The 16363-nt window shown below is 42.2% G+C and overlaps 1 protein-coding gene across 5 annotated transcripts in view; it reads right to left on the reverse strand.

Moving 5' to 3' along the window:
• LOC102305603 (SPHK1 interactor, AKAP domain containing) overlaps positions 1-16363 on the reverse strand; it is a 161807-nt gene that overhangs the window by 19023 nt on the left and 126421 nt on the right. The gene's annotated exons all lie outside the window — the stretch shown is intronic.

Consider the following 16363-nt stretch of genomic DNA (forward strand, 5'->3'; position numbering starts at 1 on the left):
CTGATTACTTTTTTCAAGTAACTTGACCAACACTGCCTATAAGTAATATATGACACACCATGGGAGAGAGCCAGAGTTTAATCATGCTAATGATTAAGTACAGTAGTGGAATGAAGAGATTGAAGAAGTAGCACTCGGTGCATCATGGGAACCCCGAGCAGCTTGAATCTATCGTAGCATAACTTCAGGATGGGTCGAGGTCACCTGACCCAGCTCTAACTATATGCTTTATTCAAAAGTCCAGCTTTAAACTAAATCTTAGAAGCAGAGAGTGTCTGTCTTCTAAACCCAAACTGGGAGCAATAACAGAGTTTCCACACCAGAGGGGCCAAAGGCTCCACCTCCCATTCTACTTTTGAAACTCTGGGAAGTACAAGTGAGCAGTAAGTCGACCTGCAGTCTGAAAGTGCAACGCTCGGTTAGCTTCTCTACTGAAGTACTATGACCTGATTATTCAAGATTTTGTCAGTCAGGATTTTACAGTCATTTCTGAATCTAACATAAAGCCAGTGAAGAAAAGCTAATGTGGGAGAAGCGTCGTCTTCGCTTTCTGTATTTTTACTCGTTCCTGTCAGAGCTGTCGCTGAAGCATTCTGGTTTAACTGAAGGCTTTTCAGGGAGCTTTTAGACCAAACAGATAATAATGAACTGGAGTGGTCCAGCCTAGAAGTAATACATTTAATTTAATTTAATTTTAAGCCTCACTTTGAGACAGGATGTTTCCAATTTTAGGGATACTGTGCAAATGAATCCTACGTGAAAGCTTCACTCTCCTCTGTCTTTGCAGCCGAAGGATACATCGGAAATGACTCACAGTGTTACTGGAGTAACGCCATCTAAAGTACATATTTGGTTAGACACAGTGTCTCCACAGTTTGTAAGACCAAGAGCAATTTGAATTTAGAAGTGGTAACCAGAGGTCATCCAGACCTTTCACACATAGTTTAACTAATCGGCCTGTATATCAATGAATTGCTCGTAATATTGAGACGCACGTGTAATGTAAACTGTACTGGTCCCAGCACAAAGCCATGTTGAACTCCACGACCTTTGTGTGTGAGGATCACTGCAGTGCAGTTACTTTGATAACAGCAGCGTGTTTGAAATATTATGGTCAACAGTACCAAATGCTGCAGCTGCACAAAGCTCTTCAAGGTTTACATCCACCTGGTAGTTTGGTGTCAGATCATTTTTGTTTTTCTCTCGTTCAGCCGTATCCCAAAGCAGTGAAACATTAGGTTCATTTTCTGCACCACAAACACAGCAGGCCTGTTTTTTCTGATTATAAATATGTGCTGATGTATCTTCAGCAGACTGACGTCACAGGTCATCTGAGTTTCTGTTGTTACGGTGCAGCCACACAGTTTTACAGAATGTGTGCCAGCACCAACTGTATGTCAGTAAAAGAGCAGTTAGTGCTGTTAGACATAAGACCAAAAGCTTTACTATAATTACTGGCCTCACAGGGAATAGAAAGGTTGTCCTCACTGGGATTAATCCTTCCTGCAACTTCTCTTATCCAAACTTTAGTCACTTTCACAGCTTTTGTTGACACACACCAGTCAATGCAATTCTACATTTGGGGTCGTTTTATACGGAGGAGGCTTTTCTCAGTGGTCATAGCCCAGTAGGTCTACATTCCCCATTCAGACATGCAAGATGCTCGCTCAAACAACTTGGCATAATGACCAAAACATTGGAAGTTCTGCAATTGATATGTATGCATATGTATATAAACTCTGCATAAGTGGGGGTATCGGATCGGATCGCCTTTCAACGGGCATGTCCTGAGGCGCCACGCTCAAACAGTCACCCATCAGCAGCTGGCAGCCTCTCATCTGACTACCATGAAGCCCCATGCGTGTCTATCTCTCTAGCTCCCTTCATCCACAAGCCACATCCCTTTCACTTTTGGATGGTGGGCTGACTGCAGAAATTGCCCCTGTCCACCATGCGCACTGAATATTTAACTATGAATACGAAATATTCTGGCAAGACTTCAACCACCTTCAAAAGTGAGAGGCCCTCTAACTCTCACAGCACACACACACTGTCCCAAAATCCCCTCCTTTTCCCTCTCATGAATCGATCATCCCGTGCCTGTATGGAGGGGATGTCGGGAGAGGAAGTGGTGAATGATCTTCTCCGGTTGGGCACCAAAGTCAGCGAATGAAGGCGAAATTCCAGACGCTGAGGCTCTGTGGATGATAAGGTGGGACTCCTCCGACACAGCGCGGGGCTCCGGTGGAAAGAGGAGACTGACAGAGTGAGGGAAAACATAATGGCTGAGGAGTTCTGCTTTGGCTGTTTGCCGCCTTTTGCTTTTCTTTCCCTTCCACACGTCATCCCTACCAGACACGTTTCCCTTGTGCTTCACCTTAGTCCATGCCGCAGATCGAGCCCGACCTGCGCTGGTCTTTATCGCGTTCTCTCCAAGCCAATCAGCAGGGACCAGTGTTGATAATCAGCAGGGACCAGTGTTGATGTTCAGATTTCAGCTGGTTAGCATTTTGCCCACAACTGCGCTGCTTGATATGGAAGTAAACAGAGGCCCTGAATGGGCTGTAAGACGTTTGACTGCTTTGTGGTGTATTGTACGGTCAGCAGTCATTATCTGCAGAGAGCAAGAGGTCAAAGTCTTTGAAGAGCTGATGCTGAGGAAGAGGAGAGGCAAATGTGTGTAAACTCTCATGTTCCAAAGTGAAATGAGAGCTGCTACTTCTAAATTTATCCGACAGTTTGATCCATTAACAGGGAGGTGACGGGGATCTGACGCTTTATATTGCAACATGTTTCTCATAGTTACACATTTGTAAGGCAGAGGGCCGATTACCTGTGACCTCCACCCCAGCGCTAACCCTGGTTCATTATTTTAATACCACATAAGCACTGAAACAGGAGGAGAAGAAGTTTTCAGACGGCTCCAGCATCCCCTACGTGTCTCTGAGCGACTCTACTGGAATATCATTAACACAGCGGGAAACAGACCGTACAGAAACCGTGTCGCACAACGCGCAGTTCTAACGAAGTGGCGAACATGATGATTTTATCTGCTTTAATCACTGTTCTAGTCATGATGTCCTATTACACACTCACCCACCACTGCTTTGGGTCCAGTAAAGCTGTCTGTGACTGGGCGTGTGCTCCCAGCACCTCTCATGGCTCCCAACCTTCAGCTCTCCAGTTGATGAACAGTTAGTGAGTAAAGCCAGATGAGGAAAAGATATCCTTGCTATGCTGAACTTACTGTGTGGTACAGGTGACCATTTAGGCAGTTACCAAGTTATAAGACTTGTAGTTACTGGCATTAGCGGCTGTGGGAGGCCTGCAGCAAGACAATTACCAGTAACTGGCATCCCACTGTGTCCACTATTGTTTCCCACTCCAAAAATAACCATAACTACTGCTGGCAACACTCACCTGTCAACATGTGGCCTGGTGCTGAAAACACACGAGACAGACCTGACTGTGCACAGAGGCGTGTGAACAACAGACTGATCCATTCATACACACTGACACTAAACACTTCATGCACAAGCCTTATCGTTCAGATCGTAACAGTCATAAACGCTGAGATTACAGCTCTGTGGCTCAGAAATAAAGTCCCGCCTCCACGGCGACACTGCAACCACGACCACAGGCCTGTTTGCCAGTTCGTGCTAGTGCTAGCACCCTGTCTTTCATGTCCTTCTTCCTCTATAGCTTAGCAACCTGCTCCACTGTCCCACTGTCACTCTGCCACACTCCACCCAGCCCCCAGCCTTACCTCCACCCAAGTCTGGTCCAGACACCATGGAGGGTAGGTAATTGGATTTGTTGTCACCTCCACTGGCTGGCAGGTCTGGTCTGTCTGCTCAGCTTAGTGATGAAGACATCAGTGTGACAGGGACCCTGAGAGAGGATCAGCTGCTGTCCTGGAGACCACTAATAGAGCTGTGGTCATGCCACGGCCATGACGCTGGGTGCAAGTGCCCACTCCACAGCTTGTGTGTGTGTGCGTGCATGTGTGTTTGAAGGGAGGTTGCATGGTGAATAAAGATAAGGCAGCCTTATTAAAGCAGTCCCTCTCTCAGTGGGAGAGGTCAGAGAAACCCTCACACACACTTCTGTGGTTGTGGGCGATGCTGGCACCAGACACCACAGTCCTGGCATTCCCTGTGATGCTACGCATCTTATTAAAGCACTGAGAGGAGGCTCGCCAAAGTCAGGGTTTGTACTTTAGGCTTCATTGCAGTTGTCCCCTAGTTCACCTTATCGGGGGTCCATCAGTTCAGCGTCCAGAAAAAATCGTTGACTGAACACTTCACTAGTTTACTTGAATGCGAAGCAAAGCTCCTTACAGACACTTGCACCTTTGAGAATATTCAGGCTTGGAAACATTTTCCTCTTGTAAAGATGTGTTTGGCTGTCTCCACTTAGTTACAGTGGAAAAATAAGAACGACTGATTTGTGCAGATATGGAACAGTGTGCATAGATAAAACTGAGTAAAACACGGCAACACAACGTGTTGGGTTTGTGGACCTGGACACAACCTCAGTGTTTGTGCTGTGAGCGTGGCTGACCCACCACCTGTGCACTCATTATGTGACGGCAGTGGTGAGTTCACTGCCAGTGACAGCACTGATGATGTGACTGTAACCATGAAATAACTGCAACAGCTATATGTCACTACACTTTGAGTTATTATAATAATAACATATTCATATATTTTGGTTGAATTATTACATTTATTTATTCTTCCTTTTTTGAAACCATGACATGGTCTCGGGCACACTCAGGATCTGTGGCAGACAAACTGAACATTTAGCAGAATTGCCCAAAATCTCCTGTCTGATCATTTCTTAAAAATCTTTTCATTGACAGTAATGGACGGCACCGCAGTGGGGGATGCATGTCATTAGAGTAGATGTATTTCTGTAACTACGTTCACTCTGCGTACACCCTCAGAGCTCTGTTTTTTTGGTAACTGTGTTAAATCCTCACTGTGTCTGGATGCAGCTCGAAAGCAAGTTTGAAATTAGGGAAGCTGGAATCCGACTGAAGTCCTGACATTAATTAATGCTTCAGTTTGAAATGATTAATCTGTCTTTATTAACAGATATTACTGACGGCTTAAAAAGTCACCTGTCTCACCTGATTAGAAACAACAGCAGTAAAGGTGATGGAGAGGAGTTTGACCTTCACGTGCTTTAAATGCAGACATTGATAAGAAGACTTTTCCAGAGTTTAGGTGCTCGGTCGCCTCTAGTCTTTCGTCAGGGCCTTTGCACTAAGAGCAGCTGGTGAGAGGATCTGAGCGCTCTCCGTGCACGTTGAGAAGGTCTGTTAGGTAACTGTGCCCCAAGTTATTTAACATTTTAAAAGTATACAAAAGGACTTTTGTCTTATGTCCAAGCTCCCGGAGCTCACTTCTCTTTCCCTCACCCTCCACTGGCCTTCCAGCAGATGGCTCCGCCCCTCCCTGATCCTTGCTCTGTTGGTGGCTTCTTCCTGTTAAATGGGAGTTTTTCCTTCCCCTCATCACCGAACACTGTCTGATTGTTGGGTTTCTCTCTAATATTGTAACATTTTTACCCTGAGTGTTTTTTATTTATTTGTTATATTCACATGCTTATATTTTCAGAATTGTAAAACCTTATTGTGGATGTAAGAGACAAATGATGTGGATATTTTGTATCCACTTCATTGTGTAACATTTTATTCGATGGTATTTGATGGTTTGGGCCCCAGGAAGACTAGCAACCACTGTTGTGGAAGCTACTGGGCTTCCTTATAAATAAACAAATAAACAAAAACAGTATAAAGTGAAGTGACAGTTGTTTTGATATGGCGCTAAAAAAAGTTGAACACTGAGGTTATGAGGGGTTAACAGATGAAACTGCAGAAGCACGGGACGCTTTAGAGGTGTTGGTGAAGGTGCTTTGAATGTTGTGCAGTAAAAGATTTGTCCTTTCAGTCGTTATGATATCGAACTTTTGTGTTCATTGTGACCAACACGTTTCATGGAAAGCTTTATGACGATGGCGTCGCCATAGATCCATCTGTTACATTAAAATGGGTTGAAATACACATTTATTTATTTATTTATCTTTTACCTGTAGCTGCTTACCAAAACATAAATTATCGTTTGTCTGGAAAAGTCTAGAAGACAAACAGAAAAGACGTCAGGACAGGCATAAAAGGATCTGAGTGCCAGACGAGGAGCGAACGAGCGATGCTTGTGCCCTTAAGGACACAGTGAGTGCTGAGTGGTGTGTCATTATTTCTTATGTGCTGCATGTATTACTTTAGTCTCTACTATAAATTTAAATATGATTAATAAATAGAAGACATTTTAGTAACTTTCATAAAGCTTATGAAATGCGACTGCATCCATTTAATGCCAGCACTGCTTTATGAGATGCTCTGTGTCCAAACAAGCAGGTAAAACTGCTGATGGCTGAAAATGATATATATGTAAATGTGTCGATATCATAGTAATTACTAAATACTAGCATTGTTGCTGTGTTACACTGGACTTTTATCTTTAGGTTACAGGAGAACCAGTGACTTAAAACAACTCCATTAATGAAGCGTGCAGACCAAAATGAGAGTGCGTGGATGGCTGTGGACGTGTGATGAACTGCAGGCGTCACCTCGCTTAAGATGAATGTTCATGATTCAACAATGAGACTGAAGTTAAACTCATTGCTGACCAGAACACAAAGAACACGTCTCACGTGTGCTCAAAACATTTAGGAAGTTTTTAGTTTTCATAAAAAGAAACATCCTGACAGTAAGTGTGGTGGGAGTGTGACGGTTGGAGATTTAATGACACTGTGAATTCTCCCCGATAGCAGAAAACGAGTCGTTCATAACTTTTAGCTCCACCAGAGCCCACTCGGTTAAATTAGGTCAACCTCTTAGCACCTAAAGTGTAATGTTTTACTCCTGTGTTATTAGTTTGCAGTTGGTTAGATCTGCTCAGTTTCTGCAAAACAATAACCAGGATCTGGTCATAATATCAGTTTTTGTTGTGTGACACCATCGTACATTAAGAAGCACATTTACTGGGAAATGTATGTAATGTAAGTATAATTCATTCAAATTGTTTTTTAAAAGGTTAAATAAAATGTTAATGATCTCACGTAGGCTTACCTACAGACGCTGTTTATTGTTTTTAACTCCTTTAGATAGACACTGTCGTCTTTCTATCGTCTCAGCTGAAACTGAGCAGCGGTACAGCCTCTTCAGCAGTGGGACGATCAGCGGTTTGTCCCCAGTTCCTCTGTCAACGTCAAAGTGTCCTTGAGCAAGTTGCTGAACCCCACACTGCCCTCATGGTCCCATCAGAGTGTGAGTGTGGTATTTAGGAAGCTCTCAGAGCCACACAACAAAGCCTTACATGAATGTGTGTAGCGTTCGTGTCGCATATTAGCCACGTCACGAAGCGCGCTGACCACACGTGTATGGAGGCACTTAAATGTAGAGGAAAACCAGTACAAAAGTGCTGTAGCACATAAGGACCAGTGGATCTGTCACTAGTACAGTGAGTTAGTGAGGAAATGTTTCCACTTTATCGCTTTACAATTGTACCTGACTGCTCCTGGGCTAGCTTACCCCAATCACTGTTCAACATGTCTCAGTACCACAGTAATGTGTGGTGTTCCCACTGTAGGGAACATCAGGTGCTGAGCAGAGGGTGGAGGCCGCGGTGTCCCCTCTGTTACAGTCACTGTCTGATTATCTGTGTCAGACAGTTAAAGCTGACGTGACCATCATCTGTGAGCTTCTGATGGCTGCATCATGAACGCTGCAGCATAAAACAGCATCAAGAAAAACGTCAAATCAACTACATCCAATTAGAGAATAAGAGTAAAAGCTGCAGCCTCTCACAGCCCAAACAGCCAGTTCTACCTGCGCTTATTTTCTTTTTCTTTTTTTGGGGGGGGGGGCTTGTAAAAGTGTGAAGATCAATTAAAAAGCGTTAAAGCATCAGTGGCTTAGGAGAGCATGGCCGGGGGTCTCTGTGGTGGTCTCTTCAGATAATCAGCAGCCCAGGGCTCTCCATAATCACACGGAGGAGTGTTAGCTTTCACACACGGCTGCTAAAGAGAGGGATTAGAAAGTCACACAGCCTGATAAATACAGGGTAGGATGGAGAGAGCGCGGAGGGAAGCAAAGGGGAGGGAGATGGACATACTAGTAGGTGGGGCAATTTAATGGGCCCATTATAGTCACTGCACTGGGCACGATGTGTGCAGACAGTGACGCTGACACAGCTCCGTACCATTCACACCAGTACTCCTCTCTCTATCCGCACTGGTGCAGCAAGACAGGAAGTCCAGACCCGAAGCAGAGATCTGTATGTAAGTGACGCAGTGTCGTTTAAATGGCACTGACACAACTGTACACGTGTCTCGCCACCGCACACAGCTGAAATAACGCCAAGCTGCTTCCAACATGTGATCACGTCTGCCTTCAGGTGCCTTTGCAAAGACAATGGGAGCGAAAGACCAGAGAGTCGCTGCTGTGTGTCACCGAGTTAAGAATGAACACATTCAAAATGTGAAAGTTTCAGAATCAAAGAGAGTAAGTCCAGGGAAGGCTGCGCATGCTGCTAATACCTGCGTCACAGCTAAATAATGAAGCCCTCTAAAATCACCAACAAATGTTCCTCAGAGACATTTTTATATGAACCAAATTGTTCTGGTCTTACTTGTGAGCTCGTTTTCTTTTGATTCCCTTTTAGAGTAAGACTCCCGACACATCGTGTGCTGCGTTAATCGTGGAAACGTTTCTTGGAATTAAAGCATTTTAACAGACATTTCATTTATTCACATAAAGTAACAACAGTGTTTTTATGGTGTCCCAATAAAAACAGTTGTGACTTTTTTATTTAGCTGAACCTTCTGCACGTTAAGCCTCAAACTGAACACCGCTGTAGAGTTAAGCTTTAAACAGAGTTTCAATGAAATACATTTAAAGTGAGTCCTGTTTGCACTGGGCCAGAGGTAAATATCCTCATCATAGTTTATCTCTACAGCTCTTTAAAAGCACACAAGGCTGACCAAAGTGCTGAACAACACAAGTGTAAGAGATACAATAAGAATAATAAATACGATGAAATAATAAACATAGTAATAACAATCAAAAATGAATACATATTTATCCAGGTAAAAAATCTCATTGAGATTAAAAAATCTCATTTCCAAGAGAGACCTGGCATCATGGCAACAAAAGTCACATACCACATAGGTATATAACATTTAAAACAAATACAACACATACATATGTGACTATATCCAACATGTTTTGTTGTTAATTCACTTTCTGACTTTCTTTCTGCGTCTGAGAATTTGGGTTTCTAAATCCTGAATCTCAGATTATTCCAAAACAAAGAAGCTTCTAATTTTGAATTTGTTTCCTGCTTCGTGCCACGCAGGTGTTCTCCTACATCTCAGGACACATTCTGGAACTAATGCATGTCAGTGTTGAAGTGTTGTTAAAGTGGACGCTGAAGCAGTGACCCGAGGTCCAGTAGTTACTGTGACACATGAATATTGTTCATTTTTACTACAAAGATGTAACACTGTAACACTGTAACATTGTAACATTGTAACACTGTAACACTGTAACACACACTGAGTGTACTGGCACCTGTGTTTGGCTTTGTCAGCTCTGACGCTCGGCTGCAACAATAACAGTAATCTGAGTAAATGATGACGTTTTGATGTAAAAATCATTCTTATATTTGTGACATGTTTCAGACACGTGTTTGAACATTTTAAGGTAGAGGTGACATTTTAGTTAATTTTTTTTATGTGTCCACAATTTCAGTTCTTTATACAAAATGTCTACTCGTGTCTTTCATCCACACGTGACATCGACGAGCCTCACGGCCACACAGCAGTAACATCTGGCAGCACTGACACTGTAGACACAACTGGGTTTGTGGCCACGTTAGAATTTTTACCCGTTGAATTTCGTGACTGTTATCTTTAATAATCTGGCCCTGATTTATCAGTGTGGCTGAATTTACTCTTCCCTGAATTTTCACAGATCATCAAGAGGAAAAGTGGAACAAAGCACAAACGCAGCAATCAAAGAAAAGAGAAAACAAATGTTTCAAATGTCAAATCTAACGGTTAATAAATGACATGTGATATTCAGTCTGTGCAAATGCACACGAGCGAGAGCGGCAATGATGTTTGTGTGTACGGGATCACAGGCGATTTCATCTTTTATTCAAGCTTCACGTTCACTCTCCTTTTATTTGTCGTCTTTCTGAATATCTCAGTATAATTATCAAATCATAACATTGATGCTGTAATTACCAGCAGAAAAAAATAAAAATGAAAATGCACTAAACACCCAGCGTGTGCCGTGGGTGAAGCCGGACACGTGTGTGTGGCACCACCTCCTGCCCCGTAAAGAGCAGTCTTCATTTTCATAATTGACCTAATGAGCACTTCTGCGCTGGGATGCAGTCGTTGCTCCTCTATTTTCATTCGCTGTGGGAATTCTTTGCCGGCAAAATAACAAAATAAGGAAAAGTGATGAATTTGAAATGTGGAAAGCGGCGAGTTAATGCAGTTTATCGCCATATACTTAACAATCAAATTCAAATATGTAATTTAGTTGTTTTGACTTGAATGTGTTTCTCTCTTAAAGATCACCCAGCTGGATGAATTCTGATGGATTTCTTTTGTTTTTTTGTCTGTCGTACCCCCCGCTTTGTCAAAACTTCACAGTCGAACATCTTAAATACGACAACATAGCTTTGTATCTCACTGATGAACACAGAAACATGTTTTCTCGTCTCAGACAGAGAAGAACAGGGAGCAGCTATTTGGTGTACAACAGTGACATCTTCAGTCGGTGTGAGGGAAGGCTGCAGAGCAAAGAGACAATGGAGAGCAGCTCTGTTTGTCTGTCTGTGGCTGGTTACTGTAACAGCGTCTCCACTGGTCACAGCCTCCTGACACAGCAGAGAGCAGCCGATGGACCCGAAGCTTCAACCGGGTCACACTGGGAATGTTCAGTCAAATCCCAGCTCACATACACTGGTTCTGTTTAATGAGGTGGTCGTGTAATGTATTCACAGCTCACAGTTAATGCTCATGAATGCACGGTGAGACACCTCACTGTAAATGCAAATCATTTCTCTCATTCCTGGCGCCTCACTGGGATCCATGTGACTGATTTATAGTAGCTGTCTGTATCCACATATTCACATTTGGATCCACCCGTCCCACCGAGCCAAGCACGTGTCAGTACATACATCCACCCACGGGCATCTGTATGACTGCAGCGGGAGAGTGTTTGGACTTATTGTATATATGACGAGCACGTTTTCATTTCATTTAACGTGTGAAGGGTTTGAATAACTTCTTCCATGAAAAGGTCAAAGGTCACAGCTTCATCTCTGCAGAACATTTGTTTTTATCCTTTGTGTGCACTGCCTGACATTTCTAAGCTTTCCCACACTGAACAGGAGCGTTCAACAACATGTTCATAAACAATGATGAACAGCACTCCATAACTCTATTAAATGCTACAACGTAGCTGTAAAATACTTTTAATGGGTTTGTAACTTCCTGTTGTAAAGCCTTTTCGTCTGGCATATAAACAATGTTACCATGTAGCAGTTATTTGTGTTCTTGTACACTGGGAGCTTTTAATGGAGACCAAAGTCGTTTATATATCGATCAACTGAATACAGTTAGACTGGTTCACGGCAGCTGCCACAGCATCAGACGGTTCCTCAGTAAATGTGATCAACGTATCTGTAACTTTGTCCTTTACACAAACGAAGGGTTAACGTGTTACAGAGACTCATCATAAATCATGAATATTTCTTACTTCCTGTGTGAAATGTAAAACTCCCGGTGACATTAAAGTCTGTAAAGTGGGCTGTTAAAATAATTAATTGATTGATTAATTAATTAAAATAAACACATTGTCTTTAGAAAGGTCACAGCTTCATTTCTAATATTGTGAGACCCTGTAGCTAAAACACACAGAGGTTATTAGATCACCTGCTCATATAAGCCACAGCTGCCTCAGTATGTGCTCGCTCCTTCATCCAAATGTTTTTGGGTTTTTATCCATGAATTTTTCAATCGCAAATATAGTGTACAGTATAGTGCAGTTTATCTTTACTCTAGACACACTGATCTGTTTCCTCACATTTCCCCACATTTTCTACAGACATCATTGATCCTTCACATAATGTCTGTAGGAAATTTGGGGAAATCAAAAATCAGTCAAATTCCTGTTTCACTTCTAAATACAACCACAAAAGGTCTGCACAGCATAAAGCACTCTGTGTAGAATAAGCAGTTGGCCTGCACTGCATGGAGGCCTGATCAGAGACGTGTCTCCTGGCAGGTTGTCTCGATGCATCGAGTGCTGTTGAGTCATCCTAATGATAAGAACAGATATTATGAACTCTGAAATCTAGATCACTGTTAGTGTTGCCGAGTAATCCTAACCTGGTTTCTGACAAAAGCAAAAATGTATTTCGTAATGATATCAGTGGCATCGTCTGATTATTAGACCTCACAGGGTTCAGTCAGTCGGTACAAAAGTATGAAATTCACTTAGCTCCAAAAATGTGGGTGTCAGTTTGTGTTACTGGATAATAACTAAGTAAATAAATAAATGCATTTATTTACATGTGTCTTTGTTTTGTCTGAATTTGGTTTGAAAATTCAGTGTTTTAAGCAGAAAATGAAAAATGACATGAAAACCGATAAAATTTCAAATGATCCACGTGTAACTCTACAGACGATTCAAAGGACGAAAGCCCACAGAGACGATGGTCTTCAAACTAAACGTATCATCCGTGTGAGGTGAACGTGTGGTTCACGAGGAAATACAGAACCTAACACACCTCCAAATTTAAAGAAGTCGTATTGTTGATCAGCCTCAACAATACGATTTAAAAAAAACAAAAAAGGCACAATACGCCGCTCGCATAATACTTGAGACTGGCATCTGAGATGTCATTTACATATATTAGCATATAAAGTAATTGGCACAGATGCCAAGGAAGCAGCCGCAAACAGATTAATTGTCATCGAGCAGTCATGGTGACATAGTTAAAAACGAGCTCCTTTTAAGGCGCCAATTATCAGAGAATTTCCAAAGTAACCTTTTTTTCATCAGCCGTTTTCTTCCCCACCGTCTCCTCACGCGCACACACACACACACACACGCAGACTAACAAACAGACACGTATTATGCATAGTATCAGCATCGTAAATGTATAAATATTGTAAATAGCTGTCTGTCGTCTTTCAAGTTGTGCCTTTGAAATAAGGCCGCGCTGCACGCCGCTCCGACAACAAGCACATGTGCCTTTGTTTAGCTGCACATGAGGAGAAACGGTGAATTCTCACACGCGCTGATTGTGAGAATGCGTAATGAATTTTCACAGATCGAAGTAAGAATGTCTCTGCTGGGGCTTCCATATGCTCACTTTTTTAATGAACACGTTTTATTGCTCCAGTTTAGGCTCAAGTGTGAGTGTGAATGTGTCTGACGTCACAGTGTTTTTGTGCGCTGTGTAAAAGTAATTGACTTTGATTGTGACACGTGCGTGTGTGTGTGTGATGTGTGTGTGAGTGTAGTGTGTCATGGTGTGTGTGTGTGTGTGTGTATTCATGTTGTATTTACCCGCTGAGCTTGTGACTGCCTGCTCATCTCCCAGTACAGGGTCCTTTCAGGCCAGTCAAACCAGACTGGAACTGTGGCTCGGACCTACCATAATAATAATAATAATAATAATAATAATAATAATAATAACAATAATAATAATAATAACAATAAATAAATAATATAATAATAATAAAATAATAATAAAATAACAATAATAATAATAATAATAATAATGGTACTAATGGGTGAGTAGCTGCATTTGTGAGCTTGTCCTCCTGAATACAGAGCTGACAGATGAGCTTGTTTAAGCCGCCTGCACCTCAGAGAGCTTTAAACGCTCGTTCCTGGCAGCCAGCGTGCAGCTTCTGTAATAATGGTGTGATAGCAGCGAGAGAGGAAACACTGTTACAGTGGAATCAGAGCTCAGGTCAGCGCTGCAGCCACGAGGCCCAGCACAGCTGACATTTCACTGTGTTTCCCTTTAACAAGCTTAGAAACAGGGAAATGATTTGGATGCTTTCAGTGTCACTTAAATGCACATCTATGATTGAAGTGATTTAAGAAACTCACTACGGTGCACTTTTCTGTCTCATTATGAACGATGCACCTCCTGTGTTCTGCTGCCATCTTGCTGCCTGTCTCGTCTTTTTTCAGCATCCATTGTTGTTTTTCAGTAACAGCTGTAGACACAAACTGTGCATCCTGTGTTCTTCTACTTTATTGACGCACTTTTAGTTCTTAACGTGTATTTAATATGTAATAATTTAAGTTCTGTTCCCTCACAGCTGGAAGCTTCGGGCTTTATTTAATAACTTGTAATCATCTCTTTGAGCGCTTTGCTGAATGTGTGCAAAACAGAGCAGTTATAATTAAACTCTATAGACAGTATAAATACAGCCTTGTACATCCAATTTTTAAAACAGTCAAATGAAATAAAAGAGAGGCAGACTGAAGCTGTTCTTCTGGATAAAGTGACATCTAGCAAAGGACCAGAGGACCACAATGAAGCAGTTTGAGCATTGGGGTTGTGTTTGGAGGAGACTCTTTTCCAACTGTTTGAATAAAATTGTTTTTAGATATGTAAAAAAATTTGTTCATAGCAAAGAAATTCCCCAATAAACAGTTTGTGAACCAGTGCAGAATCCATCCGTCCTTTAGGGGATGCTGGAAGCACTCATGCAGTCTGAACAGCAGAAAAATATAGTAAAGTGACTTTATAGCGTGTGTGTGTGTGTGTGTGTGTGTGTGTGTGCGTCTGTCTGTCTGTGTTCTCCCTTGTGTGTTTATATTCTTTAATGACTTTCTAATTCAGGGCCAGCAGGAATCTGCCTTTATCTCTATTAGTTTAGTAGCTGGGCAAACAAAGAGAGTCTGTGGCCGTGGCACCGAGCCAGGAGGAGACTCACCCGCATAAGCACTTGTCCATCTGCGTCTCCTCCTCCACCTCTTTCACTCGTATTCCTCCTCCCTGGGTGTGAAACGCTCTCCTCCTCTCGTCAGTGACAGAAAAAAAGGTTTTGATTCCAGACTCAGCGTAGAGGTATCGATCCTCCACTCACTGATAGAGTGCACAGAAAAGAAAAGTGTGGAGCGGAGGTGTGTGTGTGTGTGTGTGTGTGTGTGTGTGTGTATGTGTGTGCGTGTGTGCGTGTGTGTGTTACTTTGCTGACAGTCTGCCTCCTTGTTTCCATACAGTGAAAAATAGCAGAGAGAGTGATTTGAGCTGAATTTTCACAATAAGATCTTTAAGGGTTTTTTTCTAGAATTTTTTTAATGCAAAAGGAAATTGGGGGAAAGGATGAGATGTAGAATCTCATGCAAAAAGATAACATCTAAACATGTAGTTGTTTGGACACGCTGCACCACAGCATGCATGCTACTGTCTTGAATGACAAAACTAAGGTTTAAAGTGGCATAAACATGTTGGAAAACTCTCCAGTGTGGCTCATTTAAAACAACTACATACATGAGAATGGGCCAAATTCCTCCACAGTTACATGAAAGCCTCATTGCCAGTTATTACAAATGCTTGTTTGCAGTTCTTGCTGCCAAGGGTGGCACAACCAGTGGTTGGTTTTAGGGAGCAACTGCTTTTTTAAATATGGCCAGGTAGGTTTGGAGAGCTTTTTTTCCCCATAATAAATGAAATTGTCACATTAAAACTGCACTTTGTATTTAATGGGGTCTCTACAAATGTATAAGTGCAGCAAATATGCAAAAAAAAAAAAAAAGACATCAGGAGAGGAGAAGAATAGAGGGCAACATTCACGGTGCTGTGCATAATGTTGTACTGTTGTTATTAAACATGAATAAGATTGAGTCCAGTGTATGTGTGTAAAATGTTAAAAACAAAAAACCCCAGAATGCCATGATTTGCAAATCTCATAAACCCCTATTTTATTCCCTTTTTATTCACAATTAAACAATAAAATTATATTTATATATTTATATTTAATTTATATTTATTTATATTTAATTATATTATTCAAGCAAAAAGTCGGTTGTGGGGGGAGTTCGGAGAGACCACGGAAAAAGACTTTCAGACCGCCTCGAAGAGATTCCGTCATGGGCCGTGGTGCGCGGGCACGAAAGGATCCAGGCGCAGACTCCGAGCTAACAGAAAGACACTTTATTGAAACAACGAAAGGCGACCCGGGGAAATTAGAGAGCAAAACAGAAACTAAAAACCCGGGGAAACAATGACACGAGGAAGCCGGG

This window comes from Haplochromis burtoni, unplaced genomic scaffold, assembly GCF_018398535.1.
Source record: "Haplochromis burtoni strain Fernald_Lab_line unplaced genomic scaffold, NCSU_Asbu1 Contig_160, whole genome shotgun sequence".
In the NCBI taxonomy this organism is placed as follows: domain Eukaryota; kingdom Metazoa; phylum Chordata; class Actinopteri; order Cichliformes; family Cichlidae; genus Haplochromis; species Haplochromis burtoni.